At 36.0% G+C, this 20,965-nt stretch overlaps 2 long non-coding RNA genes, 12 other non-coding genes and 3 pseudogenes across 14 annotated transcripts in view; all 17 read left to right on the forward strand.

The window, feature by feature from the left end:
* Positions 1-921: 921 nt before the first annotated feature.
* On the forward strand, positions 922-999 carry LOC125169290 (small nucleolar RNA SNORD113/SNORD114 family). Its single transcript, XR_007153605.1, has one exon. It is a non-coding gene; the product is annotated as a small nucleolar RNA SNORD113/SNORD114 family (small nucleolar RNA).
* A 1,125-nt stretch (positions 1,000-2,124) lies between these two features.
* Positions 2,125-2,202, forward strand: LOC125169294 (small nucleolar RNA SNORD113/SNORD114 family). Its single transcript, XR_007153608.1, has one exon. It is a non-coding gene; the product is annotated as a small nucleolar RNA SNORD113/SNORD114 family (small nucleolar RNA).
* A 493-nt stretch (positions 2,203-2,695) lies between these two features.
* Positions 2,696-6,312, forward strand: LOC125167320 (uncharacterized). The gene is made up of 3 exons (XR_007152758.1): positions 2,696-2,761; positions 5,252-5,334; positions 6,227-6,312. It is a non-coding gene; the product is annotated as an uncharacterized LOC125167320 (long non-coding RNA).
* LOC125169318 (small nucleolar RNA SNORD113/SNORD114 family) lies at positions 3,506-3,580 on the forward strand. Its single transcript, XR_007153630.1, has one exon. It is a non-coding gene; the product is annotated as a small nucleolar RNA SNORD113/SNORD114 family (small nucleolar RNA).
* LOC125169273 (small nucleolar RNA SNORD113/SNORD114 family) lies at positions 5,658-5,729 on the forward strand. The gene has a single exon (XR_007153588.1). It is a non-coding gene; the product is annotated as a small nucleolar RNA SNORD113/SNORD114 family (small nucleolar RNA).
* Positions 6,313-6,661: 349 nt separating the features above from the next.
* On the forward strand, positions 6,662-6,736 carry LOC125169310 (small nucleolar RNA SNORD113/SNORD114 family). Its single transcript, XR_007153622.1, has one exon. It is a non-coding gene; the product is annotated as a small nucleolar RNA SNORD113/SNORD114 family (small nucleolar RNA).
* An 868-nt stretch (positions 6,737-7,604) lies between these two features.
* On the forward strand, positions 7,605-7,675 carry LOC125169302 (uncharacterized; annotated as a pseudogene).
* Positions 7,676-8,558: 883 nt separating this feature from the next.
* Positions 8,559-8,630, forward strand: LOC125169280 (small nucleolar RNA SNORD113/SNORD114 family). Its single transcript, XR_007153595.1, has one exon. It is a non-coding gene; the product is annotated as a small nucleolar RNA SNORD113/SNORD114 family (small nucleolar RNA).
* Positions 8,631-11,140: 2,510 nt separating this feature from the next.
* Positions 11,141-11,208, forward strand: LOC125169292 (uncharacterized; annotated as a pseudogene).
* Positions 11,209-12,139: 931 nt separating this feature from the next.
* On the forward strand, positions 12,140-12,214 carry LOC125169293 (small nucleolar RNA SNORD113/SNORD114 family). Its single transcript, XR_007153607.1, has one exon. It is a non-coding gene; the product is annotated as a small nucleolar RNA SNORD113/SNORD114 family (small nucleolar RNA).
* Positions 12,215-14,030: 1,816 nt separating this feature from the next.
* On the forward strand, positions 14,031-14,102 carry LOC125169277 (small nucleolar RNA SNORD113/SNORD114 family). The gene has a single exon (XR_007153592.1). It is a non-coding gene; the product is annotated as a small nucleolar RNA SNORD113/SNORD114 family (small nucleolar RNA).
* A 903-nt stretch (positions 14,103-15,005) lies between these two features.
* On the forward strand, positions 15,006-15,077 carry LOC125169275 (small nucleolar RNA SNORD113/SNORD114 family). The gene has a single exon (XR_007153590.1). It is a non-coding gene; the product is annotated as a small nucleolar RNA SNORD113/SNORD114 family (small nucleolar RNA).
* Positions 15,078-15,969: 892 nt separating this feature from the next.
* Positions 15,970-16,044, forward strand: LOC125169298 (small nucleolar RNA SNORD113/SNORD114 family). Its single transcript, XR_007153612.1, has one exon. It is a non-coding gene; the product is annotated as a small nucleolar RNA SNORD113/SNORD114 family (small nucleolar RNA).
* Positions 16,045-17,355: 1,311 nt separating this feature from the next.
* On the forward strand, positions 17,356-17,426 carry LOC125169304 (uncharacterized; annotated as a pseudogene).
* Positions 17,427-18,507: 1,081 nt separating this feature from the next.
* Positions 18,508-18,582, forward strand: LOC125169316 (small nucleolar RNA SNORD113/SNORD114 family). Its single transcript, XR_007153628.1, has one exon. It is a non-coding gene; the product is annotated as a small nucleolar RNA SNORD113/SNORD114 family (small nucleolar RNA).
* Positions 18,583-19,164: 582 nt separating this feature from the next.
* Positions 19,165-20,965, forward strand: part of LOC125167194 (uncharacterized) — a 7,078-nt gene continuing 5,277 nt past the window's right edge. The window contains exon 1 of the long non-coding RNA XR_007152691.1: positions 19,165-19,176. This is a non-coding gene — a long non-coding RNA (uncharacterized LOC125167194). The remainder of the gene's footprint in view (positions 19,177-20,965) is intronic.
* LOC125169306 (small nucleolar RNA SNORD113/SNORD114 family) lies at positions 19,502-19,578 on the forward strand. The gene has a single exon (XR_007153618.1). It is a non-coding gene; the product is annotated as a small nucleolar RNA SNORD113/SNORD114 family (small nucleolar RNA).

Here is a 20,965-nt window from a genome sequence, read left to right on the forward strand (position 1 = left end):
GACAGATGTAAGAAATATATAAAGGTCATGTTCTTATTTTGGATTTAAAGATTTAAATTTATTATCATCAGTGGATCAATGTTAGAACCATTTAAGAAATATAAATAGAGAGAGAATGAAGGACTGTCCAATTATGAACGTATGTGGTGAGGCAGGACATATTATTAATAAAAATTAAAAACTTTGATCCCCATTAAGAAATAAATGGACTGTGGGGCACCTGGGTGGCTCAGTCGGTTAAGTGTCCGACTTCAGCTCAGGTCATGATCTTGCAGTTCGTGAGTTCGAGCCCCGTGTCAGGCTCTGTGCTGACAGCTCAGAGCCTGGAGCCTCCTTGGATTCTCTTTCTCTCTCTCTCTCTCCTGCTCCTCTCCCTTGCTTGTGAGCATGCTCTCTCTCTTCAAGATAAAAAATTGAAAAAAAAAAAAAGGAAGAAATGGATCAAGGGTATTACTTCTTTGGCTATGAATTACACAGACACAGGTAATTAAAAATCAATTTTTAAATTCTGGATCAGTTACAAGTTCAAAGTTGTTCCCTTTGTTAGTAGAAAAAAAACATATATATGTATGTATATATATATATATCTATCTATATATATAAATGAAAAATTAACATACTCATAAAAATTGAGTAAATGAAATGTGGAAAGGAAAGGTAAGTGTAGATAAGGGCTTATGTTTCTTTATCAACTTCTCTGCTCTGTACTCCTCAGAATGGATGCACTTGGGGTGATGTGAGCATCGTCCATGGCCACGAGCTCTGTGGTTGCATGTATGCATTAGGAGCGTGGAGACCCATGTGAGTAATAGTCAAAGTTCTTGTGTGGCTTTGGGTGGTTTGCTTAAGAATATCCACCGTATGTGAATGAATGACTTAAGAAACAGTTTAGAAGTGAACAGAGAGAAAGCCCGCCAATCCTGGACCGATGATGACGGCTGGTGGCGTATGAGTCATGGATGATGGTGAATAATGTGTGTCTGAAACTCTGAGGTCCAACCGGGCATTCTCTTTGTTTGACAGGATGCTGCAGGCAGAAGTCAGGACTATGCGAAGATCTTGGTTTTGGCCTCTGTGTTTGTTCATGCATTTTCATTCCGTTATTATAATTGGAGGAATGAAAATAAGCAACAAATAGACAAAGATCCATATGGCAAAGCATGCTCTAATTATAAAAATATGTGGTGAGGCAAGAAATAGTATTAATACATTTGAAAAGAGTGAAGTCCGACAAGGAATAAATGGTTACATGACTGTTAAGTCTTTGGCTAAGGATCATCTAGACAAAATAAATAATAGTGTTCATTTTCTGGGTCAGGGGCAAGGTCTAAGTTGTTTATTTTCTTTCTTTTTTTTTAATGTTTATTTCAGAGACAGAGAGAGACAGAACATGAGCGGGGGAGGGGCAAGAGAGAGGGAGAACCAGAATCCGAAGCAGGCTCCAGGCTCTGAGATGTCATCACGGAGCCTGATGCGGGGCTTGAACTCACGAACCGTGAGATCATGACCTGAGCTGCAGTTGGTTGCTCAACCGACTGAGCCACCCAGGCGGCCCTAAGTTGTTTATTTTCTTAAGAGAAAATGAAATATGTACAGGAGACTCTTCATGAGGGATTGCCTAGGTCACTGAGAAGTGAAATGCAGAAGCAAGGATCAATGGTGAGGAGGCCGTAATGTGTTATCATCCTCTCTGCTCTGTACTCCTCAGAATGGACGCACTCAAGGTCATTCACGCGTCTTCAGGTTTAGTAGCTGTGTGCTTTGCATCTGCGTCTTAGGAGCCTGGACGACAATGTGAGTCGTAGTCAATGTGCTTCTCTTAGATTGAATGTTTTGGCTTTTTAAAATTGCTGTATTATTAAAAAGTGTTTAAGGTAATCAAGAAGCCCAAACATACCCATATCGCATTATCACTAATGTGAACCAATATGATGTGAACCGATATGGAAAACACTGAGTTCAGTTAATGAAAGAGTTCGTTCTCAGTGGAAGTGATCTTATCGATAGATGTTAAGGCTATTCAGGGATTTTGTGACTTTTATTCTGGTGACTTGTGTTTATTTCTATATTAGGTAGTTAATCAATAAACATACCAATCAACAGATAGAAAAAAGAAGTCAGTCCTGGACCAATGATGATGACTGATGATGGCATAGGAGTCATGTGTGATGAATGCTATGTGTCTGGAACTCTGAGGTCCAACAAAAACAGATCCGTTCCACGTTGTTGAAATGGGCCTATACGGATGTCAGAATATACGAGGGTCTTGTTTTTGGTCTTGGCTTTTATTCTGTCTTATTCTACAAATATAATCAGATCAGTGAAAATAGCAATAAACATATTACAAATAAATAAAGGTGATGGGAGTAAAGCATGGTCTGATTATAAAAATATGCGGTGAGATATGAAGTACGATGAATATATTTTGCAAACATTGATGGTAAATGAAAATAAATGGTACAGGATGTTTCCCCTTTCTCTGAGTATGAGCAGCGGTCCATGTTCATACTCTTTGTCAGCAGCAATATTGATGTTATTTGGTCACTTAAGAGAACGTAAGATAGATATGATCACAACTTACTAATTGACCCCATGGCTGAATAAACAAAGGTGGAATTAAGGACCAAGGGAGAGGATGTCTTCATCTTTTTGTTGTTGTTGTTCCTCTGCTCTTTTGTATTCCACAGAATGGATGTGTTCCAGCTGATAGAAGATCATCCATGGCCGGTTGCACTATGTTTTGGGGAGCATGGAGACCAGTGTGAGTAACGTTCTGTGTTCTTCTTGGCTAGACTATTGTTTTAAAAGAGATTTTCACTGTATTATTAAAAAGCATTAAATATAATCATACAAAATGAATGAAATCTTACCATTTGGATTGACATTGATGGGGCAAGAGACTGTTATGCTCAGCGAAATGTCAGTCCGAGAAAAACAGTTACCATATGATCTCAATCATATGTGGAATTTAAGAAACAAAACAAACATGAAGAGGGGGTGAGAGAGAGAGAGGCATACCAAGAAACAGACTCTTAAGTGTAGAGGACAGACTGATGGTTAGCAGAGGAGAGGTGGGCGGGGGTTGGGTGAAATAGTGGATGGGGATTAAGGAGGGCACCTGTGGTGAGCACCGGGTCTTGTATGGAAGTGTTGAATCACTATATTGTATACCTGAAACTGAATGTTACATTCAGTTACACTGAATGTTAACTAAGTGGAATTTAAATAAATACTTGAAAAAAATTATTTAATAAAATCAAAGAAGGTGAGACATAGCAGTGTTAAATATCAGATTAATATGAAACACTGTTGATTAGCGCATATATGAAACACTAAACTGAGTTCATGAGAGGAATTAGGTCTCAGTGGAAATGATTGCGTAGATGGATGTTAGAGGTACTAAAGAATATTATTCTTGTTTCTTCGTGTGATTTATTTACATTTCTTTATTAATGAATTAAACTATGAACGAATGTAGGTGGTCATGGAGAAAGAAAGCCAGTCCTGGACCCACCAGTGACAATGGGTGATATATATGAGTCATATATTATGGAGATGTGTCTGGAACTCTGAGGTCCAACACACATGGAATCTGGTCCAGTCTCCTTTATGAAGGGAACCTATAGATGGATGTCAGGAATGTACAAGGATTTTGTTCTTGGTCTTGAGTTCATGAAGCTTTAAAATATTATTATGAAAGTGTCAATGGAAGAATAAATAAACATACATAAATGACTAAAGATGGGAGCAATGAACCTTTTTTTCATAAGCAAAATAAAATATATACTAAGGAAAATACATATTAGTATAAGGAATGGATAAAAAAAGGACTGTGTATATTATGTATTTGACTAAGGGTGATTTCGACAGTGATAGGTAATAATCAGTATGTCTCTCAGTCAGGTATTAGTTTGAAGTTTATTTTATTAAGGAGAAAAAGAAATAAATATTACCAAAAACTAATACATGCTCAAATGACTATGTAAATGAATGGTGGAAACTATGGAGACAATAACTCACTCTTTTATCACATTGTCTGCTTGTCTCATATTTAATCATATCTTCAGAGTTAATTCATTGAGCTGATTTTAGTATCCATGGTGATTAAGACTGTCATGTTACCTTTGTGTTAGAAAAGACACCAAGGTGAATAATTGTCAAAGAGCTTACCTTGGTGTGGGTGATTTAAGAGCATTCACAGTATTATCAAAAAGTAATAAATATCATCAAAAAATTAACTATGGCCCAATGACAAATGTGATATGAAATATTAATGTTCGTTCATTGATACTGTGCAACTCTGAGGTTGATTAGTGAAAGATATAATCTATGTGTTATATGATTCTACAGATAGAAGTTAGTTAGGTTTATTCAAAGGTCTTTTTCTGTGATTTTATGAATTGCGTATTTATTTTTATTATCAAGGTATTAGCAATTTAATCATTACAAGTGTAGAGACAAATGAAGAGAAAAAGGTCCAAACATAGACCAGTAGTGATGACTGGTGAGGTAGGAATTGTACACGTGAGTGTTACCTGTCTGTAACTCTGAGTCCACATAAAATAAGATGTAGCCTATCTTCTGTTGTAAACGATCCCATGGGTCAATGTAGAAATATGCAAAGCTCATATTCTTTTTTTTAAAGATTATTTTATTTATTTTGAGAGAGAGGGAGTGCAGGGGATGGGGGCAGAGAGAGAGGGAGAATCCCAAGCAGGCTGGAGCCTGCTGTCAGCACAGAGCCCAACATGGGGCTCGACCCCGTGAACCGCGAGATCATGACCTGAGCCAAAGTCGGACGCTTAACCGACTGAGCCACCCAGTCGTTCCACCAAGCGCATCTTCTTATTTTAGATTCATATGTTTAAATTGATTATTATAAACAAACCAACAACCAAACCAGTAAAAATGTAAAATATAGATAAATAAGGTGAAACACTGTCCAGCTAGGAATATATGTGGTGACACGGAAGTCTTGCTAATAAAACTGAAAACATTCCTGCTCGTTAAGCAATAAAAAGAATAAGCATTTTTGCCTTTTTTACTTAAGAATTATATAAGCACTGACAAATAAGAGGCATTTGTATTGTTCTTGGTCAGTGTCAAGTTGAAGCTTTTCTTTAGCTAAAACAAAGACCTCATTATGAAAAATTAATGAGCGTCCAAATGAATAAATGAAATGCGTTAGAGAAGAATCAATGGAGATAGGACCTGAAATTTTTTGTTTTCTGCTCTACTTTGCACTCCTTAGAATGGGACCCGTCGAGATTTAAGGATTCTTCCACGATCACGTGATCTCGGGTTGCATTCATGTGTTAGGAACATGGAGACCATGTGAGTAATAGTCAAAGTTTCAGTCTTTGTTTCAGGGTGTTCAGTGCATTATTGAAAACTGCAGAGTATAACTGATGAAATCCAAATAGCCCACTGAGAGAAATGGGATTAGTATGAAGCATTATATTGATTACTGAATATAATAAAAATTGAGGATAATTAATGAAAGTGATATTGACATGAGAATGATTCTAAATAGATCCTAGGGATTTCTAGGCTCTTTGTGGGTTTCTGCGAATAAGTATTTTTAAAATTGTGATTACTGAATTATGAATTTATCAATAAATAATGTAGAAACAAATGGTGACAAACAGGGACAATATTGGATCGATGATGACCACTGGTGGCGTATGAGTCGTATACGATGAATACGTGTCTGGAACTCTGAGGTCCAAAGCAGATGAAATCTAGTTCATTGTCCCCATTTGATGCTGTCTAGAGGCAAAGATCAGGAATATATAAAGATCGTGGTTTTGGTCATTATGTCCATGAATTTTCATCATTGGATCAATGAAATGATTAATACACAAAGGTGTAAACAGATTTAAATGAAGAATATGAAGCCTTGTCCAGTTATGAAAATATGTGGCGAGGCAAAAATTACTATAATATAGTAATAATTCATTATATTGCAAAAACTGGTATCCATCAGGAAAGAGATGCTATGAGGGTGTTACCTCTTTGGCTAAAGTTGATGGCAAGCGTTGAGTGATAGTGTTTATTTTCTTTGGCATGGGCAAGATCGATATGGTTTGTTTACTTGATAGAAAATGAAATATATGTTGTCCCAAACCACTACCTACCTAAATGACTGACTGAAAGTTGGAACACAGGGATGAATGAACACAAGGTCTCAATCTTTTTATCATCTGCTCTGTCTTGTACCCCTTAGAATGGTCGCACTCGGCTGAATTAGACTTTCCACCATGGTCATGAGCCCTATGTTTGCTTCTATGTGTTAAGAGCATGGATCACAATGTGAGTAATAGTCAAAATCCTTTTCTTGGTTTTGTGGTTTTTCAAAAAGGCTTTCACTGCCTTATTAAAAAGTTATGAAATATAATTTATGATTGCCGGCATTGGCAAATAATTAGAATGAGGTTACTATGAAGCATTATGTTAATTAATCTATGTAGAAAACATTGAGGTCAATTAATGAATGGTATACATTGTCAGTGAGAATTCTGTAGACAATATTTGAGATATTCAAGGGACCTATATCGAGTTTTTGCGACCCCTCCCTAGGTATTGTTTGATGATTATTAGTGAACTGATGAAATAATCAATAAACTATGTAGACATGATTGAAGATAATCAGGGACATACCTGGATAAATGACAGCAGGTGTTGACATATGAGTCTTTGATGATGAACCCTACAGGTCTGGAACTCTGAGGTCCAGCACAGAAGAAATCCAGTCCTTCCCCCCCTTCCCCGCCCCATTTGCAGTGATCCTTTAGAGAGAGGTCAGGCATAAGTGAGTTCATGTTCTTGGACTTTGTGTACATGAACGTTTAAATGTACCATTATAAAAAACAAATAGGATTAATAACATATAAATGAATAAATATGAAGAGGGCGAAGCATTGCCCGTTGCCAAAATATATAATAGGTAAAATGTTAATGTAAGAATGGAAAGTAAAAGATTCATGTGTCTATGTCTGAGTAAGAAGGATGTGGATAATGGAAAGTAATAGTTACTGAGTCAGTTATGGGTTCAACAGTTGATTTATTAAGGGAAAAATCACAACAATGTCATCAATGCCGAAATGGTACGGGCAAGGAGTTGGGGATATATGAATCAATGGAGAGAATATCTCGATATTTTTGTCATCATGTCTGCTTGTCACCCTTCAGAACAGATGCTTGAACTGATTTCAGCTTCTGCTGTGATCAAGGTTGTCATGCTTCCTTTGAGTATGGAAAGAGGTGAAGGCCAACATGGTCAAAGTGGCTATCTTGGAATGGGACATTTGTTTAAGGGTAATCAGGGTATCGTGGAAGAGTACTAAATTAATAAAAAATTATCCATGGCCTCATGATAAATGTGCTAGGAAACATCGTGTTAATCAATAAAAAATGTACAGGATGGAGGTTGATTGAGACAAGAATAACAGTCCACTTGGATAATGATTCTGTAAACTGATGTTAGGGATATTCAAGGATCTTATTTTTGGCTTTTTGTGAACCATGTATTATTTTTATAATTACCAATGAATTAATTATTTAATTTGTAAAAAGTAGAAATGAAGTAAGAAGCGACTCAGTCGTGGACCAATGATGGCCAGTGGCGTAGGAGTCATGGACAATGAAACTATATGTCTGAAACTCTGAGGTCCAACACAGAACATAATAATTTGGTCTGTTCCTTCTGTTGAAATTGTTCTCCACAGAGAGATGTCAGGAATAAAATCATATTCCTGTAATTTTTCATAGCTACAGATTTGTTATTATTAATGGATCAATGATAGAAACCATCAAGCAGATATAAATAAACATATAAGGAAGAGTAGGGTGAGGAATTGTCCAAAGACAAACACATGTGGCAAGGCAGATGATATTATTATTAAAAGTTGAAAACACTGATGCCCATTAAATAAATAGATAAAAAGGTCATCTCTTTGAGCACGGTTATATAGACATGCCTAAGTGAGAGTTGCTTTACTGATTGAGTTTTTATAAGATGAAAATATATAGAAAGAAAAATAATACTTAAATACTGGGTAAATGAAATATAGAAAGCAAGGATCAATCCAGATTATGTTCCAATTTTCCTTATCATCTGCTCTGTTCTGCACTCCTCAGAATGAACTCCCTAGGGGTGATGCTCCATGGGCACACGTTCGCCTCTGTAATAGGGAGGATGGAGATTAATGTAAGTAATAGTTGAAGTTTTTTTCTCAGTTTAAGTGGGTTTAAGGTTATTCACTGTATTATTAAAAAGTGTAAAATATAATTAAGGAAGGCAGCTGTATCTCAGTGTTAAATATGGGATGTATGAAACACATTGATTAATGCACATAGTAAAAGCTGAAGATATTAATGAGAGAGCTACATTGAGGTGAGATTAATTCTATATTTAGATTTGAGACTTCAAGTCTCTTTTTTAAAATTGTACTGCTTAAAAATTATTAGTGAATTCATGAATTCACTAATTAGTGCATTAGTGAATTATTTGATCAATAAACAAATACAAATCTATGTGGGGAAAAAAGGGACGATATTGGATCAATGATGACCACTGGTGGCGTATGAGTCGTTCGCGATGAATACGTGTCTGGAACTCTGAGGTCCAACAGAAAATTGGTCTAGGCCATTCCTATTGTTTGAAGGCATCCTATGGACAGATTTCAGGAATAAATAAAGGGTTTATTTTTGGTCTTGGTATTCATGTATTTTTGTTTTATTATTATAATTGGATAAATGTGAGAATCAATAAATACATAAATAAATTTGAATAGCGTGAAGCATTGTCCAATTATAAAAATATGTGGTGAGGCAAGGAATACTATTAATATTTTACAGAAACCTTGAAGTTTCATTAGAAATAAATGGTATTTGACTGTTACCTCTTAGGGTAAGGATGATGTAGACAGTGTAAGTTATATAGACAGTGTTCGTATTCTGTCTTAGTGGTAAGATCCAAGTTGTTTGTTTTCTTAGCAGACTAAATATATACACTGAATTGATGATTGCCTAAATAACTATGTGACTGTTGAAGCAGAGCTCCATGGAGAGAATGTCTCAACCATTTTATCACCTGCTTTGCTTTGTACTCCTTAGAAGAGACACGCGGAACCTGATTTAAAGATTCTTCCTTGATCTCGAACTGCAGGGTTGCATCACCTGTTTTAAGAGACTGGAGACCAGTGTGAGCGTAAACAAATTTCTCTGTGTTGATTTGGGTTGTTTGTCTAAGGGTATTTACTCTAGTCATGAAATCGTTGAAATATAATCAGAGAAGGCCATCTTGATCCTTACTGATAAATAAGAGATTTATGGGAAATATGATCTAGATTAATGCATGTATGAAAAACTGATACGTGACTGAGATGTAATGATGTGAAAATGGCTCTAGAAGCATATGAGGGATATCAAAGCCTTTTCGGCGTTTGTCAATAATAGAGGTTAAAAATTATAATTAGCGAATTAATAAATTAATAAACAGGATAGAAATAAATGAAGAGAAAGTGGTCTTTTCTGGATCAATGATGGTAACTGCCGGTGTGTGAGTCCCAGGTGACGAGTAATACGTGTGGTCCAATACAAGAACAATGTGGTCTTTCTCTTCATTCATTTTCACTTCTCATTATAATTGAACCACGAAAGAAGCAATAAACAAATATATGGGTCAATTGAGAGAAAGTCTCAATTTTTTTGATCACTTCTGTTCGGTACTTTTCAGAATAGAAGCTCAAGGTGATTTCAGCCTCTCTTGTGATCAAGGTCACCATGTTTCCCTTCTCTAGGAAAGAGCCCAAGGCGAGTAATAGTCAAAGTTCTTTTCTTGGTGTGGGTCATGTGTTTAAGGGCTTTCGTGGTGTTACTCAAACATAATAAATACAGTGAAAAATTAACCATGGCTCAATGATAAATATGATATGAGACATTACGTTGATTAAACGATAACATGTAACATTGCTACTTATTAATGAAAGAGGTATCTATTTTGGCAATAATTCTATCGGGAGAAGTTAGGGATGTTCAAGTATCATGTTCTTTGGTTTTTATTAATCGTGGGTGTATTTTATTATTCCCAGTGGAGGTATGACTTAATTGATACAGATATAAAAATGAATAAACTAAAAGTGGCCTCTAAGGGAACCAGTGGTGATCACGGGTCATGGACGGTGGATAGTAGGTGTCCGGAACCCTGAGGTTCAATACAAAAAATATTCTGTTTTCTCTATTTACTTTCTCTATTTCTCTATTTACTTGGTCGTATGGGTAGATGTTAGGAAGTGTAAAGATCATGTTCTTATTTTGGACGAATACGTTTAGATGTGTTGTTATGAATGGACCAATGATAGAACCACTAAAGGAAATTTAAATAATAGAGTAAGAAGAAAAGGCAAATTATTGTCTCATTAGGAACGTTAACATGGTGAAGCAAGAAATACTAACAAAATTTGCAAACACTGATGCCCATTATGAAATAGATGTTTCCAGGGTGTCTTTTCTTTTGCCAAGGATTATATAGATATGAATAATTAAGAGTCAGTTTTATTATTCTGGATCAGTGTCAAGTTTGAAGGTTTCCTTTTTGTTAAGAGAAAAAAATCTACATTATGAAAGATTTATAAATTCCTAAATGAGTAAGTTCAATGTGGAAAGCAAGAATCAGTGGGAATAAAAATTTCATCATTTTTTTCTGTCATCACTGTGGTTTGTACTTCTCAGAATGGACACATTCAAGCTAATCAGGCATTCCTCCCTGGTTGGTGAGCTTGGTGACAGCATCTGTGTGTCAGAAGCACAGAGATGGATGTGAGTAATGGGCAAATTTCTTGTCTTTGTTTCAGTGATTTCTTTTTCAGCACGTTCAGTGTATTATTCGAAAATTCCATATAGAATCACAGAAGGCCAATTGTGGCTCTGTGATAAATACTGAATTTTATAAAACAATATATTGATTAATGCATGTATGGAAAATTGATGATGAAGGAAAAGTGAGACTAAGTCTGTGTTCAGTTTGAGGACACAAAGGCTCATTTCAGTTTTTGTGAATAATAGGATTTTAAGTTATTAGCAAACCAATGATTTAATCAAAATACAAAGAGTATCACAAAGAGAAGAGGGACAATATTGGATCGATGATGACCACTGGTGGCGTATGAGTCGTATACGATGAATACGTGGAACTCTGAGGTCCAAGAGAAAATTAATCTAGTACATTCCCGTTATTTGAAGGCATCCAATAGACAGGTGTCAGGAATATACTAAGATCTTGTTTTTGGTCTTGGTGTTTGTGCGTTTATATGTATTGCTATAATTCGATACATAGATTCTATAAATATTCTAGAAATATCTAAATAAAAATGATGAATGAAGTGAAGCATTGTCTAATTATAAAAATGTGTGATTAAAAATAAAAATATGTGGTTAGGCAAGAAATACTATTATCAGACTCTGAAAACCCTGAAGTTCGATTAGAAGCAAGTGGTACAAGACTGTTAGCTGGAGAGCTAAGGGTGATACAGACAGGAGGAGTTACAGACAATGCTCATAGTCTGGGTCAGTGGGTTTGTTTTCTTAAAGGAAAAAATATATATACACCAAATTAATGATTGCCCAAATGTCTGACTACGTGTGAGAGAAAGGCCAAGACCAATGGAAATAATGTCTCAACCTTTCTTATGATTTGCTCTGCCTCGAACTTCTCAGAAACAGGCACGCTGCACCTGATGTAAGGATCCTTCCCTGATCAGGAGCTCTAGGATTGCTCTGGAAGGAGTAGGAAGATCAGTGTGAGTAGAATCAGAATTCCTGTCTCGTTTGGGTGGTGCGTCTAAGGGTATTCACGGGAGCAATGAAAAAATATGAAACATACTCAAAGACCATGAACTGTGTTCTGGTGACAAATATGGGGTGAAAATGAAGTATTATACTGATTTAAAGCATTTATGAAAAACTGATAATAAATATGAGAGATATAATAATGTGGGAATGGTTCCAGATACATTATTAGGGCAATAATAGGGAAAAGACTGTTTGGAGTTTTGGTGAATCAGACAGTTTTAAAATGATAATTAATGACTTGATCAATAAGCAATATAGAAATGAATGAAGAGAAAGTGGTCTTTTCTGGATCAGTGATGATAACTGCCAGCGTATGAGTCGTGGATGATGAAGGATATGTGTCTGGAACTCTGAGGTCCAAGGGATGTGGTCTTTCTCTTCATGAATTTTCACTATTATGGGATCGATGAACTATCAATGAGGAAATATATAGAAAATAACATAAGTTGTAGTAACCTTGCCCTATTTTAAAAATACGCGGGGAGGCAAGAATTACTATTGGTATAATTTGAAAACGCTGAAGTCCAAAGAGAAACAAACAGTATGTGACTGTCACCTTTTTGGCTAGGATGGTACAGACAGGACAAACAATAGACAACGTTTACATGGTAGGTCAGTGGGAAGTTCGAAGTGGTTTGCTTTTATGAAAGATAACGAAATAAATATGCTCCAAGGATGATTTCATAAGTGGCCGACTAAATGAAGATTGTAGAGCAAGGATCAGTGGAAGAATGTCTCATTTTTTATCATGTTCTCTGTTCAGTACTCTTCAGAATGGATGCTCTAGCTGATTTCAGCCTCTGCCCTGATGAAGAAAGATTGTTGTGTGGCCTGGGTCTTAGGAGGGTAAGTCAAGGTGAGTAGCAAGAGATTTTGTCTTGGTTTGGGTCATTTCCCTTAGGGTATTCACAGTGTTATTAAAAATTCATAAATACCATCAAAAAGTAAGGTGTTGCCCAATGGTAAACACAGATAGGAAACATACCGATTAAGTGATAATACGTAACATGGAGATTGACTGATGAGAGAGATATAATCTATGTTGGCATTTATTCTACAGATAGAAGTTAGGGAATTCAACCTGCTGATTCTTCAGTTTTTGTTAATTATGTATTTTACTATAATTGATGAGTTAAATGTGTAACTGGTATAAATGTCGAAATGAATGAAGAAAAAGTGGGTCTTTTATGTACCTGTGATAATGACTGGTGGCAGATGAGAAAGCGACGCTGAATGAGGTCCAGGTCAATATGTAGTCTTTCTCTCTGTTTATTTGATCCTAAGGACAGATTTTTGGATAGTACAAAGAATGTTTTTACTGGGTTCATAGATTTAGATGTATTATTAGAAATAGATCAGTAATAGAACCATTGAAGATATAGAAACAGCAGATAAATACAAAAACGTGAGGCCTTGTCCAACTTTGAAGACCTGTTTTTAGGCAAGAAATATTAATAAAAATTGTGAACACTGACACCCATTAAGAATTAAATGGATCAAGAGTGTCACTTCTTTGGCCAAGGGTCATTTAGACATGAGCAATTTAGAGTCCATTTTATTGTTCTTGATCAATCTCAAGTTTGAGGATTTTTGGTGCTGTTGTTGTTAAAAGAAAAAAAACCAATGTTATGAAATATTCATAATTATCTGAATGATCGAGTAAATGAAATGTGGAAAGCAAGCACCAATGTAAGTAAATGTTTTGTTTTATTTTATTTTTTATCACCAACTCTGCCTTTCAGTTCTCAAAATGGACACACCTCGAGCTGATTTAAGCAATATTCCGTGGCGGTGAGCTCTGTGGTTGCATCTCTGTGTTAGAAGCACAGAGAACCATGTGAGTAATATCAGATTTCGTGTCTTAGTTTCAGTGATTTTTTTCCAGTGTATTCAGTGCATTATTTGAAAGTTCTATGTAGTAGAATCACAGAAAGCCAACTATAGCTCAGTGACAAATACTGAATTTTATGAAAACATTATATTGATTAATGCATGAATGACTAACAGCCTAATTTTAAAAAGATATATATTGATGTGAGGATGATTCTATTTACAGATTAAGGATATCATGATTTTCTTGGGCTTCTGTGAATGAGCGTTTTAAAGTTATTAGTAGTGAATTAATGAATTAGCCGATCAACAATATAGAACTGAATGAAAGGAAAGAGGGACACTACTGGATCGATGATGACCACTGGTGGCGTATGAGTCGTTTACGATGAATACGTGTCTGGAACTCTGAGGTCCAACAGAAATGGAATCTGGTTTATTGTCCTGTTGGAGGTGATTGAATAGATAGATGTTAAGAACATACAAGGGTCTTGTTTGGGGTTCTTATTATGTTCGTGCATTTTGTTTCAATTTTTATAATTGGATCAATGAAATAATCTATAAACGAACACATAAATAAATAAAGATGAAAGCAGTGAAATCTTGTCCAGTTATAAAAATATGTGGTTAGGTAAGGAATAGTATTGATTATATTTAAAATGCTGATGTCTATAAGGGAATATATGGTGTAAGAGTTGTTATTGGAGGACGCTACAGTTATTGATGAGTCACAGTCCATGTTCATATTCTTTATTAGTAGCTAGATCAGTATTGTTCATTGGCTTATAAGACAATAAAATCCACTGCTTAGTAATTGACGAAATTCAAGATGGAATACGAGCACCAATGAACATAGTATCTCCTTTCTTTTTATCTCTTGTTCTGCTCGGTACTTTTCAAAATGGACACACTTGAGCTGATTTAACGTCTTGCACGATTATGGAGCTCTATGGTTGCCTCTATGTAATGGGAGGATGGGGATTAATGTGAGTAACAGTTGAAATTATTTTCTCGGCATATGTGTTGTTTTTCTTTTAAGGTGATTCATTGTATTATTGAAAACTCTAAGATACAATGAAAGGAGGCACTGTATCTCAGTGATAAATGTGGGCTATGCAAGCTGTTATAATGATTAATCCATGCGTAGAAGACTGAGGATAACCAGTTAAAGAGATATTGATGTGAGAATTATCAAAGTAGAGCTCAGGGAGGTATACGTTCTTTCTCAGTTTTTGTGAATTATAGAATTTAAAATTATTAGTGAATTAATGGTTTACTCGATAAAAAAATTAGAACTGAATGAAGGAAAAGAGGAACAATATTGGATCGATGATGACCACTGGTGGCGTATGAGTCGTTCACGATGAATACGTGTCTGGAACTCTGAGGTCCAACAGAAGAGAAAACCTAGCTTATTCCCATTGTTTGCAGAGATCCTGTGTGGACAGATGTCAGGAATATATAAGGATCTTGTTTTTGGTCTTGGTCTTCATTCATTTCCTTTCAATTTTTATAATTGGACCAATGAAATAGTCAATAAATAAACATAAATAAAGATGAAGGTGATGAAGCATTGTCCAATTATAAAAATCTGTGATTATACAAGAAATACTATTAACAGACTCTGAAGTTCAATTAGAAGTAAGTGGTACATGATTCTTCTTACATGTATGGCTAAGGATGTCATGGACAGTAGAAGTCATAGACAAATGTTCAGCTTCTGGCTCAGTGGTAAAATCAAAGTTGTTCATTTTCTTATGAGAAAAAATATTTAGAGCAAATTAATAACTGAGCAATAACTGGTTAAATAAGAGATTAAAAGCAAGAGAGAGAGAATGTCTGGACTCGTTTTATCATATGCTCTACTTTAGACCATTGGACCTGCTTTACGGATTCTCACCTCATCAAGAGCCCTTGGGTTGCATTTCTGTACTGGGGAGACAGGAGACCAATGTGAGTAATACTCAGAGTTATCATCTTGTTTCTGGTATTTTGTTTAAGGGTGATCATTGTATTAATACAAAGTATGAAATATCATCAAAGAAAGCCAACTGTGTCTTGGTGACAACTATAGGATTAAAATGAAGCAATACATTGATTAAAGTGTTTATGAAAAACAAGACACTTGATGAGAGAGATATTGATGTGTGCATGATTCTGTGCCTATCGTGCATAAGAGTTCCATCTTGGAGTTTTGTGAATCATATAGTTTTAAATGGTAATTAGTGAATTAATGAATTAATCAATAGACAATGTAGAAATGAATGAAGAGAAAGTAGTCTTCTCTGGATCAGTGATGATAACTGCCAGTGTATGAGTCATGGGTGATAAATGATACGTGTCTGGAACTCTGAGGTCCAACACAAAAGAGATGTGGTCTCTCTCTTCATGAATTTCCATTCTTTATTATAATTAGGTCAATGAAATATCAATGAGGAAATATATAAAGAATAAAGTGAATTGTAGAAACATTGTCCAATTTTAAAAATATGTGAGGAGACAGGAAATACCATTAATGTAATTTGAAGGCACTGAAGTTTAACAGAAATGAATTGTATATGACTGTCACCTCTTTGGATAGGATGATATAGACAGCACAAATTATAGACAGTTGGTTTTTTAAAAAATTTTTTAATGTTTATTTATTTTTGAGAGAGAGAGAGAGACAGAGCATGAGCAGGGGAGGGGCAGAGAGAGACGGGGACACAGAATCCGAAGCAGGCTCCAGGTGCTGAGCTGTCAGCACAGAGCTGGATGCGGGCCTCGAACCCACACACCACAGGATCATGATCAAGCTGAAGTCAGACGCTGAACTAACTGAGCCACCCAGGTGCCCATAGACAGTTTTTATATTCTGGGCCAGTGGGAAGTTTGAGGCAGTTCATTTTTATAAAAGATAATGAAATAAATACACTCCAATAATGATTTCCTAAATGCCTAAGTGAGAGACGTAGAGCAAAGAGCAGTGGAAGAATGTCTCTTTTTTTATCGTCTGCTCTGCTCCGTACCACCCCCCCCCCCCCCGCCCGAGAATGGACACACTCAGGCTGATTGTAATGTTCTTCCAAGGTCACGAGCCCTTAGGTTGTGTCTATGTTGTAGAAGCATACAGACCAATGTGAGTAAGACTCAAAGCTTTTATCTTGGTTTGCTTAAGACTATTCAGTATATTATTTATAAGTATTAAACATAATCAAAGAAGGCAAATATAACAATTGCTTACTTAATGTTAACGTTTGTTTATTTTTGAGAGAGAAAGAGCACAAGGGGGGGTGTAGGGGCAGAGAGAGAGGGAGACACAGAATCTGAAGCAGGCTCTAGGCTCTGAGCTGTCAGCACAGAGTCTGACGCGGGCGGGGCTCGAACCCATGAACTGTGAGATCATGACCCGAGTGGAAGTCAAATGCTTGACCGACTGAGACACTCAGGTGCCCCAGGAATTTATTTATTAATTAATGAAGTTAGTATCAGATTGATAAGAAGCCTTTTGTTTCCTAATCCGTAAATGTAACACTGAGGTCAGTTAATGAGAGTTAGTCTCTGTAATACTGTAGAGATAGATGTTCGGAATGTTGATGGAATATATTCTTATATTTTTAATTCGTGTGCATTTTGTGCTTAATGGCTTAATGAATAAATGTTTATGAGAATGGAAAGAAAGAGGGCCAGCCTTAGATCAACGATGACAGCTGGTGGCATATGAGTCATATCTGATGACTGCTGTGTTTGGAACTCAGATCTGATAGAAAAGTAATCTAGTCTGTTCCTCACGCGTGTAAGGATCCTATATACAGATGCCAGGAATATATAAGGATTTTGTTGTCAGTCTTTGTGTTCACGAAGTTTAATAATTAATAAAGTTATTAATAGTAGAATAAACAAATGAATAAATGAATAAAGGTGAAGAGGTTGAAGTATTGTTCTTTGGTAAATGTGTAGCAAAGGAAGGCCACCTGGGTGGCTCAGTCGGTTAAGCGTCCAACTTCAACTCAGGTCATGATCTCACAGTTCATGGGTTCGAGCCCTGCATCAGGCTCTGTGCTGACAGCTCAGAGCCTGGAGCCTGCTTTCGATTCTGTGTCTCCCTCTCTTTCTCTCTCTCTCTGTCCCTACCCTGCTCACGCTGTCGCTTTCAAAAATAAATAAACATTAATATAGGGAAAAGCATTAATATACATTAGAATACATATAAAAGGACCAAGTGTATTATGTCTTTGACTCCGGTTGATATAAACAATAAAATGCAGTAGTCAGTTACTGTCTGAATTAGTTCCAGATTTGAAGTTTATTTTTAAGGTAAAAATAAGTAAATATTTCCGTAAGTTAATAAATACTTAAATGATTATGTGAGTGAGTGTTGGGGTCAGTGGACAGAAAGTCTAAGCCTTTTCATCACCTTCTCTGGTTGTCTTCAGAATAGATGCTTGAGCTGATTCATTGTCCACTGTGGTCAAGATTATCACGTGACGTTGCTTTTGTGTTGGGAACAAGGAGAGTAATGGTCAAAAATTTTGTTTTGGTTTGGGTCATTTGTTTGTGTTTGTGGTATTATTCAAACGTGATAAATATAATAAAAAGGCTCGCCATGGCTAACTGATAAATACGATATAAAACATGGTGTTCATTAATTTAATACGTAGCATTGAGATTGATTAATGAGGGAAATATAACCTATGTTGGCAACAATCCCATATTAGGAGTTAAGGGTGTTCCAGCATCTTATGCTTCGGTTTTTGCAAATTATACCCATTTTAATATTTTCAAAGAATTCATGATTTAATCACTGCCGATGTAGAAAGGAAGGAAGCAAAAGTGGGCCTCTGATGGGCCAGTGATGGCGACTGGCAGTGGATGAGTGATGGGTGATGAGAAATATGTATCTGGATATCTGAGGGCCAACGTAAGAAATCATCTACTCCTTCTGTTCTGTTGGATCCTGTAGGTAGATGTGAGGAACATACGAAGATCGTGTTCTTATTTTGAGTTTGTGGATTTGGGTTTGTCATTATTAGTAGATTCATGATAGAGCCATTAAAGAAATATACATAATAGGTAAAAGAGAGAGAGAGAGAGAGAGAGAAGGATTATTCAACTATGAACTATGTATATATGGTGAGGCAAGAAGTATTAATAAAATTGGAAATACATATGTTGATTAAGAAATAAGTGGGAAAACGCTGTTATCTCCTTAGCTCAGAGTTACGTAGACAAGTAAGGGTCTAGTCTTTCTGAGCCAGTGTCAAGTTTGAGGCCGTTCCTTTTATTAAGACAAAAATCTATTCATGACATGAAATATTTATAAAGACCTAAATGAGTGAGTAAATGGGACGTGAGACACGAGGGTCAATGGAGAGACAAGGTCTTAAGTTTCTTTTTTTTAACCATTAACTGTGCTTTGTACTTCTCAGAATGGACACACCTGAGCTGACTAAGCATTGTTTCGTGGTGGCGAGCTCGTGATTGCGTCTGTGTGTTAGAAGCACAGAGACCAATGTGAGTCAAGTTCTTGTCTCAGTTTCAGCTATGTGTTTTTTTTTTTTTTTAAAGGCTGGTCAGTGTGCCATGTAGAGTCAAGAGTAGCGAACCATAGCCTGGTGATAATATTGAATTCATATGAAGCGTTATGTTAATGATTACATGCAGGAAATTTAAGGTAATTAATGAAAGATATATTGATGAGAGAATGATTCTATATACAAATGAGGAGTATTGTCACTCTTGAGTTTTCTGACTAATAGGATTTTAAATTATTGTTAATGAATTTGTGAGTTGGTCCATGAACAATGTAGAGCTGAATGAAGGAAAAAAGGGACAATGTTGGATCGATGATGGCCACTGGTGGCGTATGTTATGAGTCGTTTGCGATGAATATGTACCTGGAACTCTGACGTCCAACACAATAGAAATGTAGTCTGTTCCCATTGTTTGATGGGATCTTATACACAGATGTCAGAAATATATGAGGATCTTGTTTTTAGTTGTGTTCACGCATTTTTATACTACTACTATATTTGGATAAATCATTTGTAAGTAAATCTCATCTATAATCCATGTTTTTGGTCTTTTATGTTCATACATTCTATTTTTTAATTTGGCCAATGACATAATAAATAAATAAATGAATAAACAAACAAATAAATAAATAAGAAATGGGTGAAATATCATCTAATTACAAAAATATGTGGTTAAATAAGAAAGGCTATCGATATATTTTGAAAACAAATGCCTACTCGGGAATATACGGTATAATGGTGTTATTCTTTGAGTAGCAGTCAGTGTTCATGCTATCAGCTGCAAGATTGATATGGTTTATTTTCCTAAGAAAAATAAAATATACATTATCCCAACCTAATGCTTATTAATGACTGAGTGAATGAAATGTGGAACGCAGGGGGACCAGTGATCATAAATTCTCAATCTTTTTATCGTCTGCTCTGTCTTGTACTCCTTAGAATGGTCCCACTTGGCTGGTTTAGCCATTCCACCATAGTCATGAGCTCTGTGGTTGCATCTATGTGTTACGAGCACAGAGAACAATGGAATGGTCAAAATTCTTTGCTTGGTTTTGTGGTCTTTTAAAAACGGTTTTCATTGCATGATTAGACGTGTGATATAAAGTCAATGCTCACAACCGTAGTCAGATAGTAAATTTTAGGCTTATGTGAAGCATTATATTAATTAGTCGATAAAGGAAACATTTTGGTTAATTAGTGAAAGATATCGTCAGTAGGAAATAATTCTAAAGGCAAAAGTTAGAGATATTTAAGGATCTTGTTTCAAGTTTTTGTGGTCTCTAAGCGTTCATTTTCTTGTTATTAGTTAACAAGATATATAATAAAAGATATATAAAAAAAGATATATAATTTGATGAATTAATCAATAAAAACACGTCGACCGCGATGATGAGGACCAAGCATGAGGCAGTGATGATGCCTGCTCATGTATGAGCCTGGAACTCTGGGGCGAACGTGAAAATTAATTAGTCTGTTTTTCCTTTTGGAATCCCTTCAGTGAAGGAATGTCTGGAATGTACAAAGGTCGTATTCTCATATAGTTATTTTGTGGGCATAGATTTGTCGTTAGTAACGGAATAATGGCGGGACTATTGAAAAGCAACTATGTAAGGACCGAGAAGAGGGTGAAGCCTTGTCTACCTATTAAAGTTTGTGGCGAGGCAGGAGATGTTAGTAGTCACCACTGAAAACAGCGATGCCCGTTAAGAGATACATAGACAAAGGTCCCAGATCTTTGAGGCCACATATACTCTGTTAAGGAAGAGTGA

This window comes from Prionailurus viverrinus, chromosome B3, assembly GCF_022837055.1.
Source record: "Prionailurus viverrinus isolate Anna chromosome B3, UM_Priviv_1.0, whole genome shotgun sequence".
NCBI classification, from domain to species: domain Eukaryota; kingdom Metazoa; phylum Chordata; class Mammalia; order Carnivora; family Felidae; genus Prionailurus; species Prionailurus viverrinus.